The sequence below is a fragment of the Schistocerca gregaria genome, chromosome 8 (genome assembly GCF_023897955.1).
Source record: "Schistocerca gregaria isolate iqSchGreg1 chromosome 8, iqSchGreg1.2, whole genome shotgun sequence".
NCBI lineage: Eukaryota > Metazoa > Arthropoda > Insecta > Orthoptera > Acrididae > Schistocerca > Schistocerca gregaria.
In genome coordinates this window covers 378,040,361-378,065,799 of record NC_064927.1, presented here as the reverse complement: position 1 = coordinate 378,065,799, position 25,439 = coordinate 378,040,361, and the positions used below count along the sequence as shown (strand labels likewise).

The 25,439-nt window shown below is 41.0% G+C and overlaps 1 protein-coding gene across 1 annotated transcript in view; it reads left to right on the top strand.

The window, feature by feature from the left end:
- Positions 1-4,839: 4,839 nt before the first annotated feature.
- The window catches only part of LOC126284935 (TWiK family of potassium channels protein 18-like), a 1,181,210-nt gene continuing 1,160,610 nt past the window's right edge, over positions 4,840-25,439 (top strand). The window contains exon 1 of the mRNA XM_049984198.1: positions 4,840-5,967. The gene's annotated coding sequence lies outside the window, so the exon portion shown is untranslated. The remainder of the gene's footprint in view (positions 5,968-25,439) is intronic.

Below are 25,439 nucleotides of genomic sequence, written 5' to 3'. Positions count from 1 at the left end.
AAGATGACGCTGTATTGACAGTAAACTTATGTGGAAAACATTTTAGATCTAAATTATAAAGTTTCCTTCGTTTTCCCCAAATCTTCATGGGAAGTGATGCTTTTTCCATAGTCAGTACAGCACGTGTGTTTTTCCACAAGTTCACTTAGTAACCACGTAGGAAACAAAAAGCTTATGTCAACAGAAGCAGAAATACTCTTCACACCAAGTACTAGCTGGCTACTATATTATCGCACTTCGGCTCTCGTGGCCGTTAACGGAAACACGTGGTGACGTTTCATTAAACAAGTACAGCGGGGACTTACGAAAACGCACCGCATTGTGAATGAATTCAAGACAGTTGTACACAGATGCCAAGTGATTCAGGGTGTTCTCGTGAAACATCACGATAGAAACACAGTAATCCGACTGAAGCGTCCTGACCTACAGGAGCAATAATATTGTGGCCAACAAATATTTCACTGTCAGCCATTAGAGAGCTACTTGGAAAACAGAAAGCACGTAGACATTTTATTTATGTAATTATACTCGGGTTGACATCACCTTCTATATTGCTTTCTTCCCTCTCTTCACAACTAGCAATTAAGTTTTTTAGTTTTGTATATTTATTTACACGAATACTAGGCTTACAACCAAACTTCCTTATTCTACCCAAAGCGCTTATAATTTTTGACAAAATCACGCTACAAAATCTGTATCACTAAAATATGAACAACAAATATGAAACAATTGCCAAACGATAGTTAATAATGCACACAGGATGGCAGACATACACTCATGGCCATTAAAATTGCTACAGCAAGAAAAAAATGCAGATGATAAACGAGTATTCATTTGACAAATATATTACACTAGAACTGACATGTGATTCCATTTTCACGCAATTTGGGTGCATAGATCCCGAGAAATCAGTACCCAAAATAATCACCTCTGGCCGTAATAACGGCCTTGATACGCCTGGGCATTGACTCAAACAGAGCTTGGATGGCGTGTGCAGGTACAGCTGCCCATGCAGCTTCAACACGATACCACAGTTCATCGAGAGCAGTGAATGACGTATTGTGACGAGCCCATACAGGACCTGCAACACGCGGTCGCGCATTATCCTGCTGAAATGTAGGGTTTCGCAGGGATCGCATGAAGGGTAGTGCCACAGGTCGTAACACATCTGAAATGTAACGTCCACCGTTCAAAGTGCCGTCAATGGGAACAAGAGGTGAGCAAGATGTGTAACCAGTGGCACTCCATACCATCAAGCCGGGTGATACGCCAGTATGGCGATGACGAATACATGCTTCCAATGTGCGTTCACCACGATGCGACCATCATGATACTGTAAACAGAACCTGCATTCATACGAAAAAATGACGTTTTGCCATTCGTGCAACCAGGTTCATCGTTGAGTACACCATCGCAGGTGCTCCTGTCAGTGATGCAGCATCAAGAGTAACCGCAGCCATGGTGTCCGAGCTGATAGTCCATGGTGCTGCAAACGTCGTCGAACTGTTCGTGCAGATGATTGTTGTCTTGGAAACGTCCCCATCTGTTGACTCATGGATCGAGACGTGGCTGCACGATCCGTTACAGCCATGCGGATAAGATGTCTGTCATCTCGACTGCTAGTGATACGAGGCCGTTGGGATCCATCACGGCGTTTCCTATTACCCTCCTGAACCCACTGAGTCCATATTCTGCCAACAGTCATTGGATGTCGACCAACGCGAGCAGCAATGTCCCGATACGATAATCGCAATCGCGATTACTACAGTCCGACCTTTATCAAAGCCGGAAACGTGATGGTGGCATCACAACAACGTTTCACCAGTCAACGCCGGTCAACTGATGTTTGTGTATGAGAAATCGATTGGAAACTCTCCTCATGTCAGCACGTTGTAGGTGTCGTCACCGGCGTCAACCTCGTTTGAATGCTCTGAAAAGCTAATCATTTGCTTATCACAGCATCTTATTCCTGCCGCTTAAATTTCACGTCTGTAGCACGTCATCTTCGTGGTGTAGCCGTTTTAATGGCCAGTAGTGTAGAAACAACAAGACTGTCTTGCAACCGAAATAAGAATATCCGGGGAACACAAATAATTGCAGCACTGCTGTCAACGCTCAGCAAGACCGACTAAAAGTGGGCGTGACACTTAGTTACCATGCCGCACACCAAAATTAATAATTGAGAATCTAATCGTCAGATATGAATGAAACAAATTGCATTTTATAGCCAAATAATTGGACTATTAAACTAGGCAAAAATATTGAATTTTTGTGAAGCTTGTTCGCCATTGCGTCCTCTTAAGAGAAGACTTAGAGGCGTTACATCAGACAGAAGAGGGTTTCTGTCCACTTTTTTTGAGTATGTGTGCCCACACTAGGCACTTTAACTCACTGGTCGGGAAAACAGGCCACTACGTTGTGCTTCAGAAAAATGACTGTAGGTGCTACTGATTTCTTTTACTTTTCATTATTTTGAACGATATTTTAAAATTTGTAGATTCAAAAAGTTTAAGCGGTATGTTTTTATCAATAAACAGGGTTTGAAGAAAATTTACACTGCTGGCCATTAAAATTGCAATCGAGATGACAGGCGTCTTATGCGCATGGCTGTAACGGATCGTGCAGCCACGTCTCGATCCCTGAGTCAACAGATGGGACGTTTGCGAGACAACATCCTTCTGCACAGACAGTTCGACGACGTTTGTAGCAGCATGGACTATGAGCTCGGAGACCATGGCTGCGGTTACCGTTGACGCTGCATCGCGGACAGGAGCGCCTGCGGTTGTGTACTCAACGATGAACCTAGGTGCACGAATGGAAAAACGTCAATTTTTCGGATGAATCCAGGTGCTGTTTACAGCATCACGATGGTCATATCCATGTTTGGCGACATCGCGGTAAACGCGTGTTTTCCTCATCGCCATACTGGCATATCACCCGGCGTGATGGTATGGGGCGCCATTGGTTACACGTCTAGGCCACCTCTTGTTCGCATTGACGGCACTTTGAACAGTGGACGTTACATTTCAGGTGTGTTACGACCGTGGCTCTACCCTTCTTTCGATCTCTGCGAAACCCTATATTTCAGCAGGATAATGCACGACCGCATGTTGCAGGTCCTGTATGGGCCAGCACATTCTCCAGATCTCTCACCAACTGAAAACGTCTGGTCAATGGTGGCCGAGCAACTGGTTTCGGAGGGATAGAGTGAAGGGTAGAGCCATGGGTCGTAACACATCTGAAACGAAGTGTGTTACAACCCGTGGCTCTACCTTTCATCCTATACCTGCGAAACCCTACATTTCAGCAGGACAATGGACGACCACATGTTGCAGGCCCTCTACGGGACATTCTTGATACAGAAAATGTTCGACTGCTGCCCTCGCCAGCACATTCTCCAGATCTCTTGTAAGTAGGCTGTTTAGGTTTTGTTATTGGTAACGCCGTCGCCACGTAGCGCTCTGTATAAAAATCACTGGGTGTGCCGTGTGCAGTCTGTGGCTGGTTTGCATTGTTGTCTGCCATTGTAGTGTCGGGCAGCGGCAGCTGGATGCTAACAGCAAGTAGCGTTGCGCAGTTGGAGGTGAGCCGCCAGCAGTGGTGGATGTGGGGAAAGTGATGGCGGAGTTTTGAAATTTGTAAGAATTGGTGTCACGAACTGATATATTAAGGTAAATACATTGTTTGTTCTGTATTAAAATCTTTCATTTGCTAACTATGCCTATCAGTAGTTAGTGCCTTCAGTAGTTTGAATCTTTTATTTAGCTGGCAGTAGTGGCGCTCGTTGTATTGCAGTAGCTTGAGTAACGAAGATTTTTGTGAGGTAAGTGATTTGTGAAACGTATAGGTTAATGTTAGTCAGGGCCATTCTTTTGTAGGGATTATTGAAAGTCAGATTGCGTTGCGCTAAAATTATTGTGTGTCAGTTTAAGCACAGTCGTGTATAAATTGTTCAAAGGGGACGTTTCACTCTCACCAATTTGAAACGTGTGGTCAATGGTGGCGGAGCAACTGGCTCGTCACAATATGCCAGTCACTACTCTTGACGGCCGTCCGGGGTGGCCTAGCGGTTCTAGGCGCTACAGTCTAGAACTACTTGACCGCTACGGTTGCAGGTTCGAATCCTGCCTCGGGCATGGATGTGTGTGATGTCCTTAGGTTAGTTAGGTTTAAGTATTTGTAAGTTCTAGGGGACTGATGACCTCAGATATTAAGTCCCATAGTGCTCAGAACCATTTGAACTACTCTTGGTCAACTGTGGTATCGTGTTGAAGTCGCATGGACAGCTGTACCTGTACACGCCATCCAAGCTCTGTTTCACTCAATGCCCCGGCGTATCAAGGCCGTTGTTACGGCCAGAGGTAGTTGTTCTGGGTACTGATTTCTCGGGATCTATGCACCCAAATTGCGAAAAATATAATTACATGTCAGTTCTAGTATAATATATTTGTCCTATGAATACCCGTTTATCATCCCAATTCTTCTTGGTGTAGCAAGGTCAGTAGTGTAGTATTTTCGTTAATTTGGTCACTTTACCCCACCTTCCCCTTCGTCTACTACTGTGTATTCTATCGATTGAGAAGTTAATACGGATATAAAGAGATGGCATCAAGAGCTAGAAATGTTCCATGGGGCGTACGAAGACGACGCGACGGAATAAAGGGTGCAGAAACGGGAGCAGGCCGCGTAGCGTCGCTGCGGCGTCCGCGGGAAGAATGGGCATTGAGGCGGTCGGCGGCGCGCTATCTTTAGCGGCGGAGGGGCGGCTATTTTCGTTGTGTCGCGCGCGACCGGGCCGGTGTGCGAGGCGCCGAACGGAGGGCCAGTGCACGCCGGGACACGAGGCCGGCCCCAAGCCTCCAGCCGCGAAGCGCCACAGGTGCCGTGACGTCACCGCCGCGCCGCGCCGCGCCGCGCCGCGACAGCCAAGTCCGAACCGCGCGGCCGCCGCTTCGTAGCGGGTGGGCAGCTGCGGGTACGCCGAGGCTCTGTGACGCCGTACGTCGATACTGCTGCTCCCATCTCATATCCTTATCGCTTACAAATGCACGTGACTTGATGCCAGGCTCCTGTCAAACATCACGTGCGGTGCCAACTGCACAGTCGTGTGTTTTGTGTTTTACTGTCCAGTGCTTAATTGTTCTCTACCTGACGCAAACAACAAGTATACTTCTTCCCCTGTGTAAGCGATATGTGACTGTCATCGAGATCCTGCTTGCCAGAGCAGCGAAGGTGCCCATTTCTTCCAACTGCAGCATTTCCAACAGCAACTAGATAAGCAGCTCTTTTTCAGTATTTACTACAGGCTCCCAATAATTTTAGAGTGATTTCGGAAGTGGACCACTACAATTGATGTCTCACACTTGAGGAAACTTAATTGTTTTTCATTTACAGCACAAAATACTGATTCTAGTTTTGAAAAGCGCAGAAATATCCAAAACAACACAGACAACTTGAAATGTTGATTCGTCAATGGTATCTGTCTGTTCGCGTCTTATAAAAACGTTTTCCCTCTTTTTGACCATATTCTCTCTCCCAGCCACCCCAATGTAAAGCGCCTTATCTGCAGCAGTGTCTGCCAAGTGAAACACCGTTTCCTCCTAAGTGTCCATAGTTCCTGCTATCCCATTTGATTAACCTAAATCCGTCAAGTTTATCAAACGATTAATCTTTCCCAAAATCGAAAACATTGCCAGTGAAAGTGTGAATTCACGTAGTGGTAGAAGATGTGACATTACTCTGTGGGTTTCTGAAAGACGGTTATGAATAATTATGTATAAATGCTGTGCATATAAATATTGAAAATTTCATTAGTGGTCAAGTGTTTTTGTGTACAGTGCCATCAAATGAAGACATCTATTGCTGCAGTTCTGCTCAGTTACGCTGGCGCTTTCCGTTAGCAGATTACTGAACCATATACCACAACGATTACTCATCTCTTCATCAACGAAGTATCGTCCGTCAAAGGTAAATATAGGATTTGAATTTTCGTTCTAGTATCATGCTGCTAATTCTTGTTTCTCTGTCCCCCCCCCCCCCCTTTTGATCTCATTGATGTTTTCCTCTGAGTTCCCCTCATCCTCTTTTCCTCCTTACCTTTTTAGATCATCAGGTACTAGTTTTAAATTAAACAAGCTGTTTATTTCTAGCACAATTACCTCATCACTGTTGAATTTGTCTAATCTTTGTTATTACTCGTAGACCCATGAAAAATTAATGTTTTGTTGACTTCAGTATTCAATAAAATAGCATATAGTTTGTTACTTACCGATTTTAAAGCATTAGAAGCTTGTTGGTAGACTTACCTCACTGTAAAATTTATCCCACATGTGTTACAGACGCATGTGAATCACGAAATCTAGCCAAGAAACCGTGGGGCATTGGTTAAACTGCAAATCTCAAAATGGCAGACATGAAATTTATCACAGTGCAAAACTTAAACGGAAGTCATTTTTGAGACTTTTTTCTGTGACATGCTTCAATGAAACTGATCCATGATGCAAACACAAATAGTTATCCCAGAAATGTCGAATTTTTCTTTTAATAAACTGAATGAAAATTTCTGGTTTTCTAGAGACTAGTACGAACATCCTCTGAAGCTATGAGGTCATCATCGGAATATGAGCTCCAGGCATGCGTTTAAGGCCGACGATTGACTATAAAATGTGTCAGCGTGATTATTGGGTCACGGCTTTCAAATCATCTTAATATCAACCACGTGATCAAGCCAGCGAAAGTGTGCGGAGATCGTAAACGTCTTGTAAGTGGAACATACAAATATTTAGAGATGAGATCTTCCATCCCACTCTGTGACTGTCTGGTTTATAATGCACTATGCAGGTTCACTCAGCTATATACGTTTTCCTGTTGAGTTTCGTTGTGTTAACGGCAATAAATAGTAATACGACGGCAACATCTAATGTATTACTTTAGTGTAGTGGTTCTGTTTGGAGACCAATTTATCTGCTAATACTGCATTGATGGAAATTTTCATCTTAGAGTTAGATGTGTATATGTATATGTAATGTGGTGTGGTACTGCTGTTTGCATATCTTGCCGTTTCAGTCGTGCTGTTGCGCGTAGTATGGCGTATTATGCAATTTCGCTGTAATTGATGCCGCTGGCTTTAGTAATGGTTTACAAGTGGTTACAGAGGGAAAGATAAACTTAATTTGAATACTCATTGAATGAGGTGTTCCATCCGTTATGACATTTGGATGCAGTACTCCGCTCTACTTTGCAGAGAGTTACGAATTTCTGCAAATACCCTGGATCGCCTCGTAAATCCTGACAAGACTGTACAATTCGCTACTCCACATCTTCAACCATATCAACGACAGTACTGTACAATTCATTTTTCAGATGACCCCAGACAGAAAATCCAGAGGGCTGAGGACAGGTGATCTTGGAGGCCAAGGTATGGACCGTGCTCAACATATCCGTTTTATACGACACTGACGCCTTACTTCTACATCTAAATCGACATGGATACTATGCAAATCACATTTAAATGCCTGACAGAGGGTTCATCGAACCACCTTCACAATTCTCTATTATTACAATCTCGTATAGCACGCGGGAAGAATGAACACCTATATCATTCCGTACGAGCTCTGATTTCCCTAATTTTATCGTGGCGATCATTCTTCCCTATGTAGGTCGGTGTCAACAAAATATTTTCGCAGTCGGAGGAGAAAGTTGGTGACTGGAATTTCATGAGAGGATTCCATCGCAACGAAAAACCCCTTTATTTTAATTATATCCAGCCCAAATCCTGTATCATTTCTGTGACACTCTCTCCCATGTTTCGCGATAGTACAAAACGTGCTGCCTTTCATCTACTTGTCATCGTACACACTTACATCAGCAGAAAAATGAGCTGGTGAGCCATTATTCAATTGCATTTCCCGACCATGAGCCATGGATAAAATTTCAGACCAATTAAATAGGAACTTAATCAAAATGTTGATAGTACAAATGGACTTCTACGAAGACATTACTTTATATTGAAATTAGTCGCGGGTAGACCTACGTATGTTGGATATGTTTTCCTTCTGTTATTGTTTACTTTCATTTCTCTCACTTTTCCCTATTATTTATGATATCCTGTACATGAAATGAATTAAATCTGCGTAAATAAAATGTATGGATCGAGAGGGGTGGAATGAATGAAGATATAATGACATATCAATGCAAATTGTCGAGATATGTTGAAGCTGCAATGTAATGATTGTGTAACTGGAAATATCTTAGTGACTGGGACTCAAACCTGGATCTCCAGCTTATCAAAAACAGCCGCCTTAACTATTGGGCTGTCCAAGCTCGCTTCCAGGTCTCTAATAAATTCAGTGCAAGTTCAGAATACTGAACTAATTGCGCTGGTATTTCACATCACTACATATTCACTGTTTTCATCTCCATTTATTTAATAATTTCATTCCCATGTCTGGAATTCATTTATATCTTTACAACAACCGGAATGGATCATGAAACATTATAATAGAACGAAACGAATATAACGACTGGGAACACTCAAATTGTCCGTGCAATACATTATACTCTCCAGGCAACCCTGGCACTTCTGAATACAGAATTACGAAAGTACCCTTGATTAGCAGCTGTCGTATTTCCCGGTTACCTGATTCTAATAATATTTTAACTCATTTCCAGAGACAAGAAAGGGTCATCATGAAGCGAACTACGTACGGAACCTGCGCCAGTTGGGTACAGGTCTAATGCGGGACAAAAGTTTTCTATTATACTGTTAATGCTTGCTGTCATTTTTTTCAGTTGTTGCCTTCTCTGGTGTAGGTAATGGTGACTATTACAGGTGTTTTGGAACTGAATTGTACGAGGCGTGTTTTTTAAGTAAATACCGTTTTGAAATTAAAAAAAGACATGCTAAGATATCTCAATAATTTTATTTTTACATGAAAGCCTGTACCTCAACCTACTTTTCTACGTAATTTCCGTCAATATTGAGGCACTTGTCATAACGTTGTACCAGTTTTTGAATACGCTCCTTATAGAAGTCTGCCGCCTGACTTGTTAACTACTGCATCACCACTGTTTTGACTTCGTCATCTTCTTGAAGACGCTGACCGCCCAGGTGCTTCTTCAAGTGCAGGAACAGATGGTAGTCACTGGGCGCAAGATCGGGGCTCTACGGAGGTTGTCCTAGAGTTTCCCATCGAAAAGATGTGATGAGATCTTTGGTCCAATTCGCCACATGCAGACGGGCATTGTGTTGCAGCAAAACAATGCCCTTGCTCAACTTCCATGGACTGATACTTTGATTCTGGTGTGCCGTAGGCCCGTAACAGTTTGGCTTAAGAAATTATCACCGTCGTTGTGGTACCGCTCAAGGAAAGTCAATGCACTGTCTAAACGTTTGGTTTTGTGCACACCCGTCAACATTTTCGGTACCCAAAGTGCGCACCATTTTCGGTAATTCAAGTGCTGGGTCACAATGTCATAAGACACTACGAGAAACATTAGGAAAGTCATCCCGCATGGAGGAAATCGTAAATCGTCTGTTTTCTCTCACCTTATTGTCCACGTCCTGTACTAAACTTTCATTAACGACCGAAGGACGCCCACTCCGTTGTTCATCATGCACATTTGTACGGCCATCTTTAAATGATCTCACCTATTTTCTTACCATTCCATCATACATAATGTTTTCTCCGTAAACTGCACAAATCTCACAATGAATATCGATCGCTTTTAGGCCTTTAGCACTAAGAAATTCTATAACAGCCCGTACTTCACAGTCGGTGGGACTCACGATTATCGGAGGCATCTTAAACACTCAGTACACAACGTAAACAAGGAAGAATCAGACTGTAATGGCGTCAGTGCGTATATTAATGTACATGCTTTCATGTAAAAATAAAATTATTGAGATATCTTAGCACGTATTTTTTTAATTTCAAAATGGCACTTACTTAAAAAACACCCCTCATGTTTTGTTTCCTAACCAAGCTAATTTGAAAGATTCAAGACGATCATTTATTGTATACAAATTATTACAATAATTCCTTTCGACAACCACTGAAGGAACCGCTTACATTTAGTTGAAACATGTATGGTGCAGTTGCAGCATACCATCGAAACTGAAATAGGTTTTTATACTTGGGTCTACACTTCATTAAATTCATTGAAAGAAATCATTAGCCTACATCGGTATTTTCCTTAATCGAAAAACACCCAGTTTCATTATAAATTAGGTATATTCGCCGTCTTGGATGTTATCACTCAACATCATTCAAAAATTATGACAGATGCTTCTATTTGTCAATGTGTCACGTTCCACAAATCCAATGTGAAATACAAAATACAATAGCGTCAATTATTCCAGACTATCTTTTAACATATTTGATTGACAAATGGGTTGTTCTGTATTTAGAACGAAAAACTGCACGTCACGTGGTGTCCATGCATGGTGTTTATGCTACAGAGTCGTTATGGAGGCAAGTACATAGGTAATAACGTCTTCACGCGCTGTAAGTGATACGAATAGTCGCACTTTCTCATGGAGAAAACTGCTGTCATCTTGAGTGTGACGCTAAAACGTTAGTACAGACACAACATTCCCATCAGCCTGGTGTGTTCTCTTCTCTGATTTCATTCATTGAAACGTGCATTGTCAAAGATCTTCAGTCTCAATCTTCAAATGGGTGTACCTCACTCGGAACGCATAGCCGACCGTATGCCTTTATGTCCCTATGCTTCTTATCTTCTCAGGGATTGTGTTCCACAGATGGTAACTATTTTAAAAAATCGCCCTAGATACAGGGAGAGAAAGGTAAGACAGGCCACCCTAAATACGGTACGTCCAGAATGAATAAAAATATAGCACACACCATGGCGAATTTATTGAAATTCGTAGGTAGTTTTTACCTTCTTCTCTACTGTGCTCGCAGCATATACAAAGTCAAAGTATGACAGATTCTTTCAATCGGTACAAAGTTAGCAGAAAATTGTTTTGTTTAACTCGTGTTGATTACATTGATTCACAACAAGCTCGTTTTGTCGAAAATGACATTTTCAGGTGATTCTGTTGATATTTAACAATTACGTCTATATATTTTATGCGTAATATTACGTCATGTGTACTTATGTCTAGGAGGAGTAACGTCCAAGATGCAACTTGGAGTGAGTTACCTATCTGGTAGAACGTCGTTATCATATATCACATATCTTCTTTTGCATTGGATTTTAAGTTATTTTACATAGTACTTTTTGACAGGTTATTTGACAGTTGTTGCTCCAGCTATGCTTTATGTTTGCAAAATAAATTATATCGCTGAATTTCGGGGACAGTGTCTGAGTTTCGGAGACAGTAAATTTGTAATTATGTGAAGCTTAAGGTTATCTATTGTTTTTCATGTTACGTGTCATTTTAATCCTTTTTCTATTACGGCAATAAAGTTTTCTGAGTATTTTTTTTTCAAATCTGTTTCTTGTTTAAGAATGGCGTTCGGATACTTTTTTTTTGCATAAGTGTAAATTTCCAGTTCATCTAAAATGTTGATAACATGACCTTTAGGTATTTTATGTAGAATTGGAAAGGCATTTTTGATTTGTTCTGCCTTATCATTTATGCTTTTCATATGTAGAAAATCGTGTCAGATCCCTTAATCGGGCAGGTAGGTTAGAAAATTTAAAAAGGGAAATGGATAGGTTAAAGTTAAATATAGTGGGAATTAGTGAAGTTCGGTGGCAGGAGGAACAAGACTTCTGGTCAGGTGATTACAGGGTTATAAACACAAAATCAAATAGGGGTAATGCAGGAGTAGGTTTAATAATGAATAGGAAAATAGGAATGCGGGTAAGCTACTACAAACAGCATAGTGAACGCATTATTGTGGCCAAGATAGATACGAAGCCCACACCTACTACAGTAGTACAAGTTTATATGCCAACTAGCTCTGCAGATGACGAAGAAATTGAAGAAATGTACGATGAAATAAAAGAAATTATTCAGATAGTGAAGGGAGACGAAAATTTAATAGTAATGGGTGACTGGAATTCGAGTGTAGGAAAAGGGAGAGAAGGAAACATAGTAGGTGAATATGGATTGGGGCTAAGAAATGAAAGAGGAAGCCGCCTAGTAGAATTTTGTACAGAGCACAACTTAGTCATAGGTAACACTTGGTTTAAGAATCATGAAAGAAGGTTGTATACGTGGAAGAACCCTGGAGATACTAAAAGTTATCAGATAAATTATATAATGGTAAGACAGAGATTTAGGAACCAGGTTTTAAGTTGTAAGACATTTCCAGGGGCAGATGTGGACTCTGACCACAATCTATTGGTTATGACCTGTAGATTAAAACTGAAGAAACTGCAAAAATGTGGGAAATTAAGGAGATGGGACCTGGATAAACTGAAAGAACCAGAGGTTGTACAGAGTTTCAGGGAGAGCATAAGGGAACAATTGACAGGAATAGGGGAAAGAAATACAGTAGAAGAAGAATGGGTAGCTCTGAGGGATGAAGTAGTGAAGGCAGCAGAGGATAAAGTAGGTAAAAAGACGAGGGCTGCTAGAAATCCTTGGGTAACAGAAGAAATATTGAATTTAATTGATGAAAGGAGAAAATATAAAAATGCAGTAAATGAAGCAAGCAAAAAGGAATACAAACGTCTCAAAAATGAGATCGACAGGAAGTGCAAAATGGCTAAACAGGGATGGCTAGAGGACAAATGTAAGGATGTAGAGGCTTATCTCACTAGGGGTAAGATAGATACTGCCTACAGGAAAATTAAAGAGACCTTTGGAGAGAAGAGAACCACGTGTATGAATATCAAGAGCTCAGATGGCAACCCAGTTCTAAGCAAAGAAGGGAAGGCAGAAAGGTGGAAGGAGTATATAGAAGGTTTATACAAGGGTGATGTACTTGAGGACAATATTATGGAAATGGAAGAGGATGTAGATGAAGACGAAATGGGTGATACGATACTGCGTGAAGAGTTTGACAGAGCACTGAAAGACCTGAGTCGAAACAAGGCCCCCGGAGTAGACAACATTCCATTAGAACTACTGACGGCCTTGGGAGAGCCAGTCATGACAAAACTCTACGAGCTGGTGAGCAAGATGTATGAGACAGGCGAAATACCCTCAGACTTCAAGAAGAATATAATAATTCCAATCCCAAAGAAAGCAGGTGCTGACAGATGTGAAAATTACCGAACAATATGTTTAATAAGTCACAGCTGCAAAATACTAACGCGAATTCTTTACAGACGAATGGAAAAACTGGTAGATGCGGACCTCGGGGAGGATCAGTTTGGATTCCGTCGAAATGTTGGAACACGTGAGGCAATACTGACCTTACGACTTATCTTAGAAGAAAGATTAAGAAAAGGGAAACCTACGTTTCTAGCATTTGTAGACTTAGAGAAAGCTTTTGACAATGTTGACTGGAATACTCTTTTTCAAATTCTAAAGGTGGCAGGGGTAAAATACAGGGAGCGAAAGGCTATTTACAATTTGTACAGAAACCAGATGGCAGTCATAAGAGTCGAGGGGCATGAAAGGGAAGCAGTGGTTGGGAAAGGAGTGAGACAGGGTTGTAGCCTCTCCCCGATGTTATTCAATCTGTATATTGAGCAATCAGTAAAGGAAACAAAAGAAAAATTTGGAGTAGGTATTAAAATTCATGGAGACAAAGTAAAAACTTTGAGGTTCGCCGATGACATTGTAATTCTGTCAGAGACGGCAAAGGACTTGGAAGAGCAGTTGAACGGAATGGACAGTGTCTTAAAAGGAGGATATAAGATGAACATCAACAAAAGCAAAACGAGGATAATGGAATGTAGTCCAATTAAATCGGGTGATGCTGAGGGAATTAGATTAGGAAATGAGACACTTAAAGTAGTAAAGGAGTTTTGCTATTTAGGAAGTAAAATAACTGATGATGGTCGAAGTAGAGAGGATATAAAATGTAGACTGGCAATGGCAAGGAAAGCGTTTCTGAAGAAGAGAAATTTGTTAACATCGAATATAGATTTAAGTGTCAGGAAGTCATTTCTGAAAATATTTGTTTGGAGTGTAGCCATGTATGGAAGTGAAACATGGACGATAACTAGTTTGGACAAGAAGAGAATAGAAGCTTTCGAAATGTGGTGCTACAGAAGAATACTGAAGATAAGGTGGATAGATCACGTAACTAATGAGGAGGTATTGAATAGGTTTGGGGAGAAGAGAAGTTTGTGGCACAACTTGACTAGAAGAAGGGATCGGTTGGTAGGACATGTTTTGAGGCATCAAGGGATCACAAATTTAGCATTGGAGGGCAGTGTGGAGGGTAAAAATCGTAGAGGGAGACCGAGAGATGAGTACACTAAGCAGATTCAGAAGGATGTAGGTTGCAGTAGGTACTGGGAGATGAAGAAGCTTGCACAGGATAGAGTAGCATGGAGAGCTGCATCAAACCAGTCTCAGGACTGAAGACCACAACAACAACAACAACAACATGTAGAAAAACTTTATTGGTTACTTTCACAGTTTCTTTTTGTTGTCTTTGGACCTGATTCCAAAGTTTCTTCCTGTTCGTCCAATAGAGGATTTTGTGCAGTTGTCACAGAAAATTTTCTAAATGCCCAGATAAGAAAAATAGGGATCTCATATTTTTCTGATATTATTTCTGTTTTCGGGTTATTGCTTGAACGAAATGCTAGTTTTACAACCGTACTCTTTAGAAAATTGTTCAGTTTGCTCCATATGTTACCTGTGTATTCTGTTGATACGTAGATTGGTGTTATTTTAGTTCCATCCTCTCGTTTCAGGTGTGCCTATATGTGTTAACTGCTATAAGCTTTAAATATTCTTCATATAATTTGAGCACTGTATTTGGTTAAAATCATTTCTTTGCACTATATATTGTAGTGTTGTTATTGCACTTTGTATAGCATTATTTCTGAGAGATAAATTTATGATTCTATTGATCAGTTTCCTGAAATATGCATATTTATGTGAATCTGGGTGACAAGAATTTATTTGCAATTAAGCATGTAGTAGAAAGTTTCCTATAAATTTAGAACTTGTGGTGGTTATTACTATTGCCCTTTTTAAGTCCAAAAAATTTATGGATTTTTTACTCTTTTTCTAGTCTAAATTTTAGTTCTGTGTATAAATTGTTTAGAATAATTGGAAATTTGCGTACATAGGAAAAAATTTAAAATCCTTAACGAACAAACAGATGTGAAACATAAAAATTAATTAGAAAATTTTATTGAATTACTAGAAAAGGGAAACGGATAAAAATGACACACCGTATAATAAAATAGATAGCCTTAAGCTTCGTATAACTAAAGATTTACAACCTCTGAAACTCAAACGCCATCCCTGAACTCCCGCGATATATTTTGCTCTGTAAACCATAAAGCGTCGTTGGAGTGAAAACTGTCAATGGCTGTCAAAAAACACTATATAAAAGCACTCAAAAGTCCAATACAAAAAGAATTACGTGATTTATAATAACGACATACCACCAGCAAGAAAATTCGCTGCCGGGCGTTGTGACCGAGAGGTTGTAGGCGCTTCAGTCCGGAACCGCGCTGCTCCTACGGTCGCAGGTTCGAATCGTGCCTCTGGCATGGATGTGTGTGATGTCCTTAGGTTAGCTGGTTCTAAGTAGTTCCAAGTCTAGGGGACTGATGACATTAGATGTTAAGTCCCATAGTTCTTAGAACCGTTTGAACCATTTGAAAATTCGCTACAAGATACATTATGGACGTCATTTCACTTAACCTTACGTACAATATAATGCCATATTACATAGAAAATACATAGACGTAAGTACACTACAAGAGTTATAATTTCTCAACAGGAACGCTTAAAACGAAAATTCCACCGAAACAGGCTCGTAGTGAATCAATGCTATCAATAAAAGTTAAATGAAACAATTTCCAACTAACGTTGTACTGGTTGACAGAAAAGTCATAACTTTTATAGTTTGTAGCCGCCGAATTACAAGTCGACCTTTTTTTCTAATGGATCTACGTTTTATAGCGGAGTTCATGCATTCGGGAGACACCAGTCTTTGCTAATAGACGGCTTGTTTCAATTTTCACCTTAGATAAAGGTATACAAATGCTACGTTTGGTGAGAGTGCAGGCTATTTTGCATTTCGTGAACAATTGTTGCAATGCTCTACAAACGTTCTCTTAAGAGGATCTGTCATATTTGCGGAGCGGGTGGGACAGTCATAGTGCATTTAGCGCTCTGATCGCTTTATATCCAGTGGGATGTCTACCAATAAGTGCAGCAGGAGCATATCTTAGTAACTCGAGATATTTGAATGTATTTATATTCCCGTCAATAAGACAGGAAGCAACGATGCTGATCTTGAAAAACAAGCACCAAACGCTGATAGACCAAGAACGTTGTTTTTGTCCGCTTTTTCGAGTCAGCGCGGATTTTCACTCTTACTGCATATTGTGAAGACTTATTTGGCCATGGTTTGTAAGTGATAGTTCTTCCTTGAACAAAATTTTGCATGGATATGCCGCATCACTTTCTACTTTTCATAGATAAGCTTCGGAGAATTATAACCAACTCTGAAAGTTTAACTTGTGCTTAGGTGTTTATTAAATGATGGGCGTATGTTAAAAATGCCAAGAACACCGTCATCTGTAATTTCATCTCCAATTTGTTGGGTAGCGCTTTAAGAGTTTCAATACGCCATGATTCGGCCCTTAAACAAGAAAATTACCAGCCATATTACTATCAGGGATTACATGAAAAAAAGGTACAAACAGTAGATATATGAAAATATATTTGTCATTAATGATCTTATCTGAGCAAGCTTGACAATAAGGCCACCACATACAGATATTCCGCAAGCTATGCTTCTTATGTTAAAAGACGAAAAGAATAAGAAATGTCGAACAGTGAGTTACCGAACGAGGATAAGTCGATAACGAAGTACATGTTCATAGTGCATCAATGAAAGTACATTCACGGTAAGTTAGCTGACGTAATAGATGCCTAAGCTTGTTATTAGTAAACCAAAGCATAAAACGGTTTAATATTAAAACAAAATTGTCAGATGACTGCTAACATTATCCAAACAGTGTGCTCGTGACGTAAAGTAGAACAGAGGTAACATCAAAGACTAAAAGAGTTAAGTGTGTTACTAGGTATACCAGAATACATATATTGTCAAACAGTATCTCACGACAGGTGATAAGGAAATTGTAAACAGAAATCAGTGGAAGACACCGTGGTTAAAAAAAAGTGAGCCGCCGATGTGGCTGAGCGGTTCTAGGCGCTTCAGTCTGGAACTGCACGACCGCTACCGTCGCAGGTTCGAATCCTGCCTCGGGCACGGATGTGTGTGACGTCCGTAGGTTAGTTAGGTTTAAGTAGTTCTAAGTTCTAGGGGACTGCTGACCTCAGATGTTAAGTTCCATAGTGCTCAGAGCCATTTGAGCCATTTTTAAGTGAGCCGCGTCAGTATTATCCCAGAAAAAGTTATATTTGTGTACTTTAGTTATGTCTGCAGGCCAGCTGATATAGAAGAGTGTACTGCTGCAACCTAATTATTTGAAAGGTGCACTGGAGCACATGCGTAGGCAGCCATTCTACACCTGAAGAAAGGCTAAATACAGACGGAGCATTTTTTTTTTTTTTTTTTAAAGAAGAAAACAGGGGCTGGGAATGCTCGTATGCATCGCGGCTGACAAAATGAAACACAACGGTAACAGAAACAAAAGTGGTCTTACCGAAGCACGACCTTCACGTGTGGATTAATTCCTACCATATAAGGCTATGAATCACCTTAAACAACCATACTGTGCTACATGTGCGAATTGTTAGTAATAAGAGACGCAGGAATACGTGGCACAACTACATATGCAAGCCATCAATTGTGCATTCGGGACCACATTCGTGGGTCTATGAAATGTTGAAAAATATCGGACTAGAGAGAGAGAGAACTGTGTTACATAACCATACATGAATATGCTCCCAGCGACAGGCAAAAAGTATGTATTTTCGGCCTGGAACATCAATGACTCGAGTAGAATTGTTTGCAGTGTTGAGTCCCGCTTCGAACTGAGCCTCACTGGCCAGGGAATACGTATCTAGAGACTCTGTGGATAGTGATAGGATACCAACCTAATTGTCGCCCACCACACGGCCGATAAGCAGGAGTGCCACTACTTTTCATAGCAGGACTCATTTAGTTGTCATGCGTGGCCCCGTTACAGGTCAGAGAATCGTCGGCGATATTCTACGCCCCGGTTTGTTGCCATCCTGAGCGTACATTTCAACAAGCTAGTTCCCACCAGTGTCGAGAGTTTTTACTACTTCGTACTTGCCAAACACTACCTTGGCCAGCAAGGTCGCCGAAGCTCTCATCGACTAAGAAAGTTTGGGGCATTATGGTCAGGGCCCTAAAACTATCTCGGAATTTTCACGGTCTAACGCGCAGGTTGGACAGAATTTGGCATGATATCCCACAGGAGGACATTCAACAAACTCTGTCAATCAATGCCAGACAGAAAAACCGCTTTTATAACGGCGAGAGGTGGTCCAACGCGATATTGTCTTACTCGGTTTGTGAAGCTCTTCTACTTAAATAGACCATTCAAATTTTCTGGGATTGTAATCGTTTGTTTGCCGGTACGCGTGCGTCACATCTAGTGATTTCCACCCCATTCCAATAATTCCGTCGTGGTTTATCATTATCTTTTGTCTCTGAGTGCGTAATTTACGGTAACATATAAACATAAACTTCCTACTCACACGCTGTACTCTGCTTAGAGGGCAGACGCTGCCATTAACTTAATTACATAGATGACACGTAACTGAATGTTAAACGTGCGGCATTCCAAATGCACCCGAGCCGTGCCGCCGTTGTGAGCGGGCGCGCTCACTCCACCGACTTGTAAATCTCACCTGTTTGACCTGAATCAATGTCAAATTACTTTCAGATCTGAAAATAGTATAGGAAAAATGAGTTCAAAGGGAACACGCCGGTGCGATGTGTTACTTATACAGCAGGTTCTGCCGATTATATGAGCTCGACCGATTCCATATTCCAGGTTGTTAACCCTTTCGTGAGCCGTGGGAAACATGCTTCCCCCTACAATGAACTCGCTCCTAGTCCCGTGGCATTCACAGTTCCCACCTTTGTACGGTGTTACCACCTAGTAAACAGTATAGGGTACTACTTGTAATCGGAAGTTCCGGCCGTTTTTGCTGTACCTTCGCGCAGAGGCATTGTATAGCTGAGTGTTGCTCTGTAGAGGAGCCTTTCAGTGCTGTTTGCGTGACATATTAAGATTTTTTCCTCAAAGCTATAGTATAAGGTAAATACTTTTGATTTACCCAAATTTATGAAGGAGCACGTAAAATTGGAACTAGGAGAATTCCAGTTTGAAACAAAAGGACCCATTTCAGCAGTAAAATGGATGGATAACCATCCAGTCACTTTCCTGTCCTCAGTTCATGACCCATGAGAAACAGCCACAGTGAAAAGGAAAAACAAGTATGGTACTAGTACAGAGATTTCTTGTCTGACGTTGTGGCAGAATACAACAAAATGATGGGTGGTGTCGATAAGTTTGATCAATTACGAGAAAGCTATGCTATTGGCAGACGTTCTGTAAAATCGTGGCACAGAATATTTTATTTCCTGGTGGATGTTGCTGCAGTGAACAGTTTTATCCTGTGGAAAATTAGTAAAAGAGAAAGTGGATAGCATGATCAGCTCACATAGAGAATCCATCTAGCCAGACAATTGATCGCTGTCTTCTCATCCCAAAAATGGACGTGGACAAAAACCTGTCTTTCTGGCAAAAAGAGGTAAACTACCTGAAGATTTTCGTCATGTGGCTGAAGGGGAGCATTAACCCATTTTAGGTGAAACCTACTGGACGTGCCGTAATTGTAGTACCAAAGCTACGGAAAAGAGCACTCGCTGTGTTTGTACATATTGTAAAATACCACTTTGCATAGACCCATGTTTCAGAAAATTTCATGGCAAGTAATTGTGAACAATCATTGTAACAAGAGAAGTAAATTTATCAAATAAATATGACATATATTGAATAAGTTGTTTTTGTCATTTAACTCCAAGGAAGGGCAGTGGGAATAATACTTCCCACCTTGGTGTGTGAACTCAGTTTCACAGTTGGAGCAAATTTGATATTCTGTATAATAAATATACCTATCTGCTAACTACTATCTGATCTCCACATATTAAAAAAACTTCTCAATAATTTTGCCCACGAAAGGGTTAAGCAGCAATAGGCAGCTGATAATAAAGCACATTTTTTCGAATTTGCAGTTAACAAATCATGCTTAATGCCCAGAAAAGCATTTCCTCTAAACGACTGTTCCCCCCTGTTGTTGCGGTTTTGTTTATTATCCTACCATATGAAAATCACACGCGAAAGGTAAGTTCAAAAGGTAAGACGCAAGGGAAAAGTGTCTCTTATGGATTACACGAGATCGTTGAGCGATTTCATTCAGAATTCTAATATGAATAACATGCAACACGCCAAGTTTGTGATTGAGGAAAAAGACGAGTAAATTGATGTAGCGTTGTATAACTATTACCATCCACCATTATTTTTGGAAACTCTATTTAGGCTACTAGTTTCAGCGCCTCAGTAGCGTCTTCTTTAGGCCCCTATGCATCGAACGTACGGAGTATTCCAGTCATATACGTATTAAACACTGGAGCCACTGTAGTGAATAGGCTCTGAAGAGGTGTTTCGAACTGTGTGTGCTGTCCGCACATGTTACTTCTCAGGAATCCAGTTACTGCAGTAGCTCTTGCGTTATGTACACACACGACCAGAATACTTCGGATGTTGAATTATTGGGGCCTGAAAAAGACTCTACTGGGGCGTTGAAACTAGTAGCTTAAATAGAGTTTTCAATAACAACGACGAATGGTATATATTTATGCAACATTTCGACCGACCGCTGTTCCTCACTCCATATTTGTATGATGGATTTACGATTACTAGATTACTGAATGTCTGCAGGCAAATTAAACTGATATGTTATTATTGAATAAAGAATCAAACATATATTTCAGTCCTGGTAGCTGCGCTCATATATTAAAATAGACTTTAAATGTTTCCTGTACAGTATCTCATACTCCAAGTCGAATAAACAAATCGTTTAAGGTGAGGTAAACTGCGTTTGTGACACTTGAGATTTAGGACGCCTATAACTGAAATGGATTACACATCACATCTGAAACAAGTGCTAAAACTAACAACGATCCCAATCAGCACACGAAATTAACAGATGAAAAGCATCTCGAGCGAGTGATGATTTTATCAAACCCGATATCTCTGTAAACCTTAATTAGAACGAAACTAATTGCAATGTGTGAGGTAATACCCGCTCAATTTTTTACACTGAAGTTACCTGCTCGAAAGCTTCCATCTTGTGCGGTAGGTAACGGTCTGAATAGCCGCCTGCGAGCCGCTTGGCAGGAACAAGTGGAAACATCTGCCCAATATTCCTGTTGGCTGATTCGGGTTCAAATACTTCAGCGTCTCAGAAGAAATCACCGCATTCTTGCAGTCGTGAAGATGCATTGCTCCCATGTTTTGCAATCGACACGCTGATCCTTAGAGAACAAGTGACAAACACAATGCTGGGCTCTGGAGTATAGTAAAAATTAAACTATGTTCTTCGGATAAAATTAATTTTCGTTTCCACCATAAAATTCAGTATGTTTAAATGCAGAGCAGCTTTTTCTTTCCTTCAGCCTGCAATTAACATTTATTTGTGTTAAAGCTTTATACATAAATATGTGCGAGTATATTCTGATAAACTGGACCCAGCAAAAACCAAGCAAGAGAGAAGTCTCGCGGCAAAGACAGCGACAATTTGTGATCGCTGCTTTGAGGGACCATGGTCTTCGACGCATTACAGCTTGTGACCAGTCATTCTTCCCGTGATAAACCGTTACATGGAAAAAGAAATATACAATTTCTTTAGTCATATAAAAAACACATATTTTGTTACATAACTTGTAAAGCGGCTTATAGATACATTATACATACACTGGGTCACGATCATAGATAACGAGTGTCACCGAATATTACGTATGAATAAAAGTGCGGCAACAACTACTCTAGAGCTACAGTTATTGTTAACTGTGTGAATTAACTATAACAAAGCACTCCGTCGTCAGGCCATGAGTGGCCTACCGGGACCACCCGACCGCCGTGTCATCCTCAGGGAGCATGCGGATAGGAGGGGCGTGGGGTCAGCACACCGCTCTCCCGACCATAATGATGGTGTTCTTGAGCGAAACCGCTACTAATCGGTCGAGTAGCTTCTCAATTGGCATCACGAGGCTGAGTGCACCCCGAAAAAGGCAACAGCGCATTGCGGCCTGGATAGTCACCCATCCGTTCCGAGCACTCCCTACAGAGCTTACCTTCGGTGATCCCATCTACTGCGGCAAGGCCGTTGTGCGAATTAACTATACAATACTTTTTGATATAACTAAAGATCTCGGCTCTTCCGGTTATAATATTCAGCCGCTGCTGTTGTCTTAAATTTCACACCATGTATTTATTTAACTTTAATTGTTTTAGAGACGAATATCAGTCATTCATATCTGGAACCTCTACTATGTATTTAATAAGGTCATTAATGTGAACTAGAGTTGAAACCCCTGTTCCCAACGTGGTGGTAAATCATCTAGTACGATACTTTTTAATACATTTTTAAATATTTTAACATTTTCTGTTTCCCACATGATGGCGGTCGTCAACCCGTTACAGACATTCGTACTAGAAAACAGATCTCAATTATGAACCGTATAAAGAAACACGTACTCTATATGGAAATTATTTTTCACTTCTAGACTGAGGTTGTGAATTTCGTAGTTCATCCTAAATTCAATCTTATTTCATATTCTGCCTCTGCATCTACATCTACATTGATACACTGAAAATCACATTTAAGTGCCTGGCAAACGGTTCATCGGGCCACTTTCGCAATAGTTCTCTATCATTCCACTCTCGAACAGCATGGCAGAAATGAACGCCTATATCGTTCTAGGCGACTTCTGATTTCCGTTATTTTATTGTGATTATCGTTTCTCCCTATGTAGGTCGGTGTCAACAAAATAATTTCGCTTCCGGAGAAGGAATGGGCGATTGATATTTCGTGAAAAGATTCCACTGCTACGCAAAACGCCAAATCCTGTATAATGTCAGTGACATTCTCTGCCCTATTTCTCGACAATACAAAACGTGCAGCCCTTCTTTGAACTTTCTCAATCAACTCTGTTAATGCTATATGGGAAGGATGCCACGCCGTGCAGAAGTACAGCGAAGGAGGACTCACAAGCGTAGTGCAACCAGTTTCTTTAGTAGGTCTGTGCACCTTCTAAGTGCTCTGTCAATAAAAGACTGTCTTCGGTTCGCCTTCCGCACAACATTTTCAATGTCCTTTCCAATTTAAGTTGTTTGCGATTGTAATTCCTAGGCATTTAATTGAATTTACGGCATTGAGATTTGATAGATTTATCATGTACCTGAAGTTTAACGGATTCCTTTTAACACTCGTGTGGATGACATCATACTTTTCATTTCTAGGATCAACTGCAAATTTTCGCACCATATAGATATCTTATCTAAATCGGTTTGCAATTAGCAGCTCTGGCATCGATAGTATTTCCATTGCTATGACGCAGAGAAGCCACTGATTGTGTCTTACCGCTAGCGTACTTTACATACGGCCAGAGACTCTTTGGATTTTCTGCCAGGTTTCAAGACAAAGTTTCACTGTAGAAACTGTTACCAGCATGTCGCATTCAAGTCCGAGCTTCTGTAAAAGATCGCCAATCTTGGGGATTCTGCGTTCGCTTCAGTTTGGTATGCACCTCTCGTTCTTTCTGCAACAGTGTTCTGTTTTGTGTATCAGATCCGTCATTTGCTAATATATTTCTCTGAATTGAAGCCACATCTGGTCTACACTTACATTCTTAATTTGGAAAGAGTGGAGATTGCCTCTCAGAAAAGCGTCAAGTGAATTTTTATCTGCTTTCTTGAACAGATTTTCGATTATTTTTGGGGAATTTGGGAGTTACGGTATTCATTATCGCTACGACAACAGTGTGTTCACTAATCCTTGTATCCATTTTGATGCTTTTTATTAGCTCAGGATTATTGGTTGTTAACATATGAAATGTGTTTTCAGTTGTTGGTTCAGTTGGCTCTGAGCACTATGGGACTCAACTGCTGTGGTTATCAGTCCCCTAGAACTTAGAACTACTTAAACCTAAGTAACGTAAGGACATCACACACATCCATGCCCGAGGCAGGATTCGAACCTGCGATCGTAGCAGTCGCGCGGTTCCGGACTGCGCGCCTAGAACCGCGAGACCACCGCGGCCGGCAAAATGTGTTTTCAAAACCGTTTATTCTGCGAATGGGCTCATGAACTAACTGCTAGTAATAATATTCGGAGAAGGTTTTTAGCACAATTTCGGATGATGTTTTATGCGTACTTCCTGATTAAAAATGTATTTTCGCCAATATATCGAGGATAAATTATAGTCACCACCAACTATAGTTGTATGAGAAACGTGTATGTTTGAAACTGAACTAATGTTTTCTTTGAACTTTTCAGCAATTGTATGATCTGAGTTGGGAGATCGGTAAAAGGATCCAATTATTATTTTATACCGGTTGTCAAGAATGACCACTACCCACACTAACTCACAGGAACTATGTACTTCAATTTCGCGGCAAGATGAACTTCTTCTAATAGCAAGAAGTACGCCACAACCAATTGTATTTCACCCATCCTTTCTGAACACGGTTAGGTCCTTTACAAAAATTCCGGCTGAACCTATATCCGTATTTAGGCTATTTTCAGTGCCTAAAACGATTTGAGTATCAGTGCTTTTATTAGCTCTTGGAATTCTGGTATTTTCTCAACACAGGTGCAACTATTTACAACTCTTATACTGATGGTTCCTGTGTCTGCGTTCTTTCTGTATTCGATCTGCACCGAGACTTAGGTCCTGTTTGCGCTTCCATGAGACCTTCAAACCTAAAAAAAACACCCAGTACACGCCACACAGTTTCTGCTACCCGTACAGCCGCCTCCTGCTTTAAATGGACTTCCGACGTATTTAGCGGAACCCAAAAGCCCTCCACCCTATGCCGCTAGTCAGGGGACTCTGCAGCCGACAGGGTCACAGAACCTTCTGGAAAAAATGTTCAAATGTGTGTGAAATCTGATGGGACTTAACTGCTAAGGTCATCAGTCCCTAAGCTTACACACTATTTCACCTAAATTATCCTAAGGACAAACACACACACACACACACACACATGCCCAAGGTAGGACTCGAACCTCCGCTGGGACCAGCCGCACAGTCCATGACTGCAGCGCCAAGACCGCTCGGCTAATCCCGCGCGGCAGAACCTTCTGA